Below are 8621 nucleotides of genomic sequence, written 5' to 3'. Positions count from 1 at the left end.
GTTTGGTATTTGTCCTTGGTCTCTGTTGGCCAACACAGGCTCCTTGAAACAATTTCTATTCCCAGGGTGCTCTTGTTTCACCTAATGTTTTGTTTGCATTCCTGTTCTTTGCTGATCATGGTACATAGTCTCCATCCATTTCCACCCAGGCTGGTATAACTGACAGCCAGCTGGTTTGGCTCATACTTGGGTTCTAGTGGACTTCCATTTTGATGTCTCCTCATGGAAGTACTGGACTGTAAATCACCCAGCTATGGCTTTGTCAGCATGGTTATGCTTTCAGCAGTGCCACAGAGAGTAAAAAACCCCTAGCTTTAGTGACTATGTCGTCTCTTTGTACATTTAGAGACTGAGTATATGCTCTTCCCAGCTACAGCTGCTGCCTGCCACTGCTGTTTTCAATTGGGCTCACATTATCCAGGTTTAATTTAAATTTTATATCCAAATAGTCTCACCCCAATGGAAGGCAGACTTGGAATGTCTATTTTTTAAGGAAGTCTGCAATTCTGCAATTAAGGAGATCTGCAGTCTTAGTTACTCAGTGGGCATAGGTTTGGAAAAACTGGAACTTGATGAAAGATACACAACAGCCTGATATAAGGCAATACCTATTATGGGTCAGGATTACAAAGGAACAGAATACTAAGTTTTAACATCATCAAATGGTGGAAAAGATGAAGACTCACACTGACAGAACAAGACTGTGAATGAGTAGCCACCATCCATTCTAAAATCACACCTAAAGGACAAAAGTCTCAAGACTGCAATGATATAATCTAATATGAATACCCTTAAGCTGTCCACGAAACCATGAAATGGTACAAATGAAAATCAGGTATTTTTTTTCTGAAAGATATGTACTGAAAGTAACAATTACCTTTCTCTATGAAGACTTCAGTTGAAGGGTCTGAAATCTTCATCACAGTTAACAGCAGCAGGCATACCACAGCAAAGGCTGAAGGAAAAACAAAAAAAAAAATCAGTCGGTGTAGAACTTTGTAAAGTAATTTCTGGCAATAGCTGGAAGTTTAGAGGACAATAAAACTGAAGGAAGACAGAAGGAAATTGACCAGAAGTACCAGAAACCTGGGATGCAGAGAACCGGGGAAATGAGCAAGGGCTTACCTGTTGGATGTTGCATTTTCTGCTAGGAGTCCATAGGGATTGCTGCATGACATCAGATATATGGGGAGCTTTTGGGATGCATCCAAGAAACAGATCTTCCTTGTGGCACCCTCCCATGAAGGCACTCATTTAAATCCTGGCATTGTCAAAAGACTGCTTGATTTCAGTATTTTATCCTCCATGCCTGCTCAAGCATTTAAAAGTTCCTTCTGTATAAATGAGGAAAAAGTACAGGAAGCAAAAAATAAAGCAGCATACTGGTACTGTTGTCTTACAAATACTTGGCATTATATACTCTGCTGTGGTAAAGCCACTGTTTTTCCACTGAACAACATTTTAAACAAAGTTTAGAATAACATAAAGAACTGCAGAATTTACTCTGCATAACCTGCTTATGCAGCACCAAAATCAGCCTCCAGCCCAGAAATTGCCTATATAAACAGATGGCAAATGCACAGCTCAGCACTGGATTTCAGGTGATTTCAGTTGTATACAATTTCTTCTGCAAGCTATGCTTCATCTTTGGTTTTTGGCTCACATGTAGTTGCTATTTCTGTTGTAGATCATGGTAAACGTTGCAACATCAGAATATTTCAGCTGTAAATGGCTGTTTATTCAGAGAAGAGAAATATGTTATATGGTCCTAAAGGCCCCACAGGCTTCAGAGTATAAATGTTTTCTGACTACTGGCTTCTGTTTTCCTGCTATGAACAGTACTATGCCTTTACATAAAGAAACCTTGTTTTAAAACAGGACTAAAAAGTATATGTATGTAATTTCTAATTGGAGGGTGCAATGCTAAATACTCAAATGGCATCAAGTGAGGGGGAGGTGTGAAATAGTCCACGAAGGAGTAATGCCAGGAGTTTTTGTAGGAAAATTGCCATAAGAACATACCAGAAATTCTATAAAGTGAAAAAAAGGTTTGGGAAATGAAGCTTTTATAAGGCATTTAGTATTCATTCAGTATAACTTTGCAATACAGCAGAAATTCAGAATCAGTATGCTGAAGCACAAACCATACTGAGTATTCCAGGACCAGAAGAATGTCTGAGGTTTCACTGAAATTTGAATTTGAAAACATTTTGAATTTCTCAAAAAGGCATATTTAATTCAGAATTGGAACAGCTGACCAACAGATAACTCAAAAACAAATTTGTAGAGAAAACAACTTTAATGTTAGCTGGTTTAAGCTACCTGGTCATGATAACCCTTTTCTCCTTCACAAGCGTCAGGCTGAAACCACATCTATATCTGGGCACAGAATCCTTTGAGTCCATTAGCACTGGCCTGTCTTGGATAAACATTACAGAAAACCAAATTAAAAAAACACAAGTAGCTATAGACAGATTTGGTATGAGGCTGAATGTGAATACAACTAATGGAAAAGGTCTGTCAGGCTGTTTGTCTCAGAAGAGTTTGCAATTAATATTGAACCTACTTCAGTTTTAGCCAACACCAAAATGACCTTGGCCTCAGCAAAAAAATATGGAAAAAGATTTTACCAAAGCCCTTCTCTGTAGTGGGTGCTGGTTTACTTTATGGAAATATCATTTCCTTAAAGCAGAAAACTGAGGCTGTGCTCAGTTTGCTTTTATAAAGTGAAGCAATGCATCTGGATGCTTCCTAAGAAGGGAAAAGGTTAAAAGAGAGTTGAAGCAGGATAAACATGTACTGGTATTTTAGTAGTGGAGTTTCTGCCTGTTGATGAAAAACCCTGAACCCCAAGAGGGATATTGCTAGCATCTCTTCGGCAAGGTTCCTGAAGTGGAAATAATAACACTTCCTCACTAGAAATGAAAACACTTAAAAAACATCATTGCTGGCCAGCACATGGAGAAATTTTCCAATTACTGTAAATGTGGCTTGTTACAGAGACAGCATATCATGCTTTTAACATGATGGTTTGATTTTCAATCCTTTCTGTGTTATTTTTAATGTTCTCTGTAAGCATGAAAACACTGCATGTGGAAGCACATACTTTGCAGTTGTTACAGAAACATAGTTCACTAATTATTCATAAAAGATACTTTCTCCTTCCATCTAACCTGTTAGGAGTAAAATAAGATTTTAAAACCCCTAAAGTTTCTTTTTCCTTCTCTCCCTGTCTCACAAAGTAGGGAAAGCTTACAATCTGACACGTCCTTCTCAGGTAAAGGTAGTAAAGAATTTAAATAAAAGCCTTGGAAGAAATTTAGAAGAGTCTGGTGAGGAAATGCTGATGTCATCTCCAATGGGATTAATCCATTTATACAGTTTCTCAGGTTTTGTAGATCTGTGATCTAATGTATTCATTTGAGGCAAGGTCTTGAGGACATAAATTTTCTGAAAGCTGGATTTCACCAGGTCTGTTTTTCAGGTCAAATCCCCAACAATTTAAACACACTAAAGAATTTCCAGTTTTACCAGCCTTGCAAGGATAGTATTTTCTGATTTATACGTAATCTTAATATATAAGATCATGCATGAATTTCTGAATAAAAGCTAGATCCTGACATGTTTATACTGGTTATTCATCAAATTTCCTCTCCTCACTAATCTTTTAAAGTCTTCGCTCATGAATTTAAAGGGGGAGCCTACCTGTTTAGGATAACCAAATGCATGTAGTTTTATTAAACATGTCTCCACAGAGGATTAGCCTTCCTGCCTGAGGTAAAACTCAAATATATGTAATAGTATCCTCTGTGCAGATAAAAGTAAGATGAGATGGAAAATGTAAAAAAATACATATGATTTAACTAGTTTAATCTCCTCTCCGCCATATCTTTCCAATTGTAGCATAAAAAGAATAACCCCTACCCCATGCTTCTATAGTAAAATTCACTTGTATTCACAGATCTATTTTTTAGGAGTTGAAAAATGTCCTTTTGGTATCCTAACACATTCACTCTGATTTTTATTTAGTTGTTTTTAACAGGGTATTAAACTTAAAACTAGTCAGACATTGTATGTGAGCAGCATAAACCCAGACATATGGTTTCAATTCAAATATACCAAAATCTCTGTGTTTAAAAAAAAAAAAAAAAACCACAAAAAAACAACATTCCCTTTACCAAACATTTTTATAAATTTCTACTAGAAAAAGCAGGTGAAGGAATTACTTACAGTCAGCTGTATATTTATTTTTGTGCAGCCATGGTTGACTATTCCACAGGATTTTAATGACTCAGTGCACACAGAGCACTCATTCAGCAGCCTGAACAGTGTGTTATTCTCCCATGCTTGAGGCTGGAGCAGAATGTCTATATGGAATTTCTACCTCCTACTACAATTTATGACTTTTATTTGGAATGGCGTAGCTTAGGAATTGGCATTCAAGGTTATTTCCTCGTGGCTTTGCAGATCCTTCAATAGATGCTGGTGAGATTTGCCTCTGCAGCTCAACCTGGAGCCCCAGCATGGTTGTTTGCCCTGACTCTGAACCACAGTGTATGGGATGCTTCTCAGAGCTGCAGGAATATGACCTGCCTGCTTCCACATTTATGGTCAAAAAGCAAAGACCTATGGCCAGCTTTAAAGTCCGGGGGCTAGTTTAGGCTTAGGAAATATTACAGCTCCTCCAGCTTGGTTGCCTTGGATGAGAAAGCCCCACTGGGTGTCACTCACAGCCTCTGAACATGATGTTTGGGCTCAAATATAAGTTTGTTCAGGTTTTTTAATCCCACTGTTGTTCATGCTCCCAGAGATTGTGCCAGCTGTGCAAGCTTTTTGTGTCTTTTCTGGGTGCTGAAAAGTCTGAGGCAGCAGTGCTGTAGTACCTTGACAAATTTGGAAGGGTTTCCCATAAGATTAGATAGGTGATGCCTGAGTGTCAATATGCAAAAGGGTCTCCCAAACACGCAGAAGCACACAGAAAAGTAGATTCCCTTTAGTAACAGAATGCTTCAGTTTCACAGTAAGCAGCTTTGGAGCCATTTAAACAATTTCCTATTCAGAGCCCTAAGAAGGTTCAGCAAAATCAAAGTGATGCTGTGACAACTGTTTGAAATTAAAATTAAGAGGGTATATTCAAAAAGAAGTAGTATCTGAAAGGCAAGACAGGACAGCCCACCCTCTCCACTGGAGAAGCCCAGAGTAAACCTCTGTGGTTAAATGCTCTCTGTCACACTGTAGTTTGGGTTGGAGGGGACGTTTAAAGGTCATTTAGCCCAGCCTGCCTGCATGGAATAGTGACCCACATTGCAGCAGTTTGTGGAGAACTGTTGCCTGTGGCATGGACTCACACTGGAGAAGTTTGTGGATGACTGTTTTCTGTGGGACACAACATCATAGAGCATTTTCTACCGTCCACAGGTCAGCGCAGAGGTAAAGTGCTGGCCATTTCCTTTCTTCAGTAATGTCCAAAACCAGCTGTACCTTCAGATCTGCAACCTGGCTTGATCCACCTTGTCCCTTGAAAGCTTCTGGCACTCACTGTGTAGGTCTCCATATAGAAGTTTTCTATTTCTAATGTGTTCCTACAGTATGTCAGCAACGACCAGTGAAGAGAGTGCACCGCTATTTGGATTCTGGCAGCTGATTAGATGTTGGGGCACCCCCAGCACATGTCACCTTCTCTTCTTCCTTTGATGACAAAAGTCCAAAGTTTTCACCTTCAGGCCACTTTGTGATGAATTCCAAGATTCCTGGGCAATTGGGGTTTCCAATTCAAACTAGCTGTGTGATCAGCACGACTCACTCCACGTAGCATCAGTGGCATGATGTGAGGAAGGGACTTTCTTGGATTTTTTCCAGTACACTTGGGTTTGATTATTTTGTTTTGTTTGTTTGCTTTGAGGTTTTTTCTTCAGGAAACTATTACTTACTCTATCTTGTTTAAGCTTTAGTTTAAACTATTGTATTTCCTCAAATGATTATTTCTTATGCTTCTTACATCCAATCAATGTTTTGAATTATTGTACCACAGCTTCAGGCTCATGTGACCAGATGTGGAGGATCAGGGATGAGCATGTAAGAACATTTTTTCTCCAACATTCTGACTGACAGTTCTGACTGGAAAGTTGTGATTGGATAAGAAGTCCCCTCCAGAGTAGTGGCAGCACTGTGCTGATCCAACTTTTTTTCTGCCTTCAGGCTTATGCTCATTGCATCTGCATCAACTTTCCCCGTGCCAACTCAGTTCCTGGAGGGCTTGAAATGGCTGGTGCGGACCAAATGGCATGACAAATCCAGTTTTCATGAGAGGCATGCAGCAAGTTAACTATAAAAGGAAGAAGATCAGTCCCCCTCTGTTTTTCCTCCCTTTCTCTTTGTCTCACTACCTCAGATCTGGACCACCCATGCAGCAGGACCAACACAGGATCTAAGACCTGGTGATCTTTTTTCTCCTTTCTCTCTCCTCTGCATTTATTTCTCTCCTGTCTTGCTTTGTCTTAAAGTCTGCCTATCATATTATACCCATGATTTTATTCAGAAGTTCGTTTGTGGGAGTTGGGATCTTGTTGAAATGTGTTGTAAAAATTAAGGGCTTATGAGCCAAGGCTTTTGAGAGCAAGTAGTGGGCTAGCTGCCAGAGTTAAAACAATTCTACAGTAAAGCAGAAGATTCCCTGACACATGGACTGGTGTGTTTGTTCAACCTGACAAGAATTTATAATGAACATTATGCCCCCTATCAAGTGGGTCATGACACCAGGAAATAAAGCTGTAGCACTCTAGCTGCATAATAAAATTCCCTATAGACATACAAGGTTTTAGTAAGACAAGTATTTCCTTTCTTTTTTTTTTTTTTTTTTTTTGCAGTTATTGTCACACCTATACTTGACCAGATCTAGTAGATGCTGGCATTTTCACTATGACAGTGCTGCTGGGATACAAAGCAGGGATAAATGGAAGAGGTAAAGACTGGACTACTTGTCATACTTTACATATCAGGGAAGAAAAAACCCTCTAGGCAACATAATCCTGTGTTTAAATCCTCAACTACAAAGGACAGAGCTTCAGTAAAGATTCAGCACAAATCAAATGAACAAAAAGTATCAGGTTGAGGTCATATAATTTTTCTAAATGCACTGAGGAATGCTCATGTTCAGTTTTCCCAGCCTGTCTCTCAGTGGTGGCAGCTTCCACTAGCCAGGGATTGCAGAGCATTTTTGCTTCTAAGGTCAGCTGTTTCAGGGACATAAAGTCAGTTTTGCCTCGAGATCTGGTATGCAGTGTTTGGAATGCTGAGGATAGTGTGAGTCTGCTGAATATCAGGAGGCTCAGAGAGCCTTCAACTATATAAATCCCCAAACTCTGATTTATTCTTAGGCTTAACAAATTCTAGCAATTTTGGTGTGTGCATATCCCTTGATCTTATCCAGGCCACCAAAGAGCCTCCCCATCTCCTACAGGGCTTTGGCTCCCTGGGCAGGGCAGTGCATGTCAGCATCACAGCCAGTCATATACACAAAAGAGGTTTGTATCTGCGACTCTCAGCACAAAAAAATGGCATCATGTGGTCTAGCTGGGAAGACAGGAGTAAAAAAAACCTTCTACTTCAGCAGTTTGCACCTGAATATCTTTCCTCTTTATACAGAACAACTCAAAATTGGCTCCAGACAAACACCCTCACACAAAACTTCTTGTCTCAGTGAAATTTTGTGCTTTGACAGTGCAGACATACAAAAAATATGTCTTTTTATCAGGAAGATAACCCTATTAGTGCTACTTTGTCCTCACTGCCATATTTTGCAGGAAATGTTTAGTCTGTTTGTATCTGTTTATGGAAAGAACAGGAATTTCCACAGAAAGAGAAAAAAAGAACAGCAAACTGGGAAAAGGCTTTCTTTGTCAGCACTACAATATTAATAGTGCTTGCCATTTCACTCAGCAATAAATAACAACCCGTTTGTTTCTTAAAAACAAAAGGCAGCAAGAACACACCCTTAGCCAAAACCATCCCAGGCAGAAAGGCCAAATTTCCCTAAGTGCAAGACCACATTGATTCTACGTCTAAGCACTCCTCAGCATTTGCAGAAAGCAACAGATCTTTTTCAGAGAGTTACTTTTATGTAAATGACAGTTACTATACCACAAAAGTTAGGGCAGGCAAAACATTCTCATGACTTTTACCATCAAAATGCCCAAGCACTGGCAAAACAATTCGATTTAACTTTGCCACAGGCATGGGATGTACTAAATAGTTGCTCACAATGTCAGCAGACTCCTCCTTTGCCAGAAATATTAGGTACAAACCCACAAGGGTTGAAACCTAATGACATTTGGCAAACAGATGTAACACACATATTGAGCTTTGGGACTTATAAATGTGTCCCTGTTTCTATTGATACCTTTTCCGGATTCATAGCAGCAACAGCACACAAGGGTGAGAAATCAAGAGGTGCCACCTGACATTGGCTCCATGCCTTCGGCACAATGGGTGTCCTTCAACAGATAAAAGCAGACAATGGGCCCCATACATCTCTTAAAACACAATAATTCTTCCATGCTTGGGGTATCAAACACATCACAGGTATTACCCATTCCACAACAGGACAAGCAATAGTCTAAAGG

The sequence above is a fragment of the Ammospiza nelsoni genome, chromosome 6, assembly GCF_027579445.1.
Source record: "Ammospiza nelsoni isolate bAmmNel1 chromosome 6, bAmmNel1.pri, whole genome shotgun sequence".
Classification (NCBI taxonomy): domain Eukaryota; kingdom Metazoa; phylum Chordata; class Aves; order Passeriformes; family Passerellidae; genus Ammospiza; species Ammospiza nelsoni.
The sequence above is the reverse complement of the archived record's forward strand: the minus strand, read 5'-3'. Positions refer to the sequence as shown.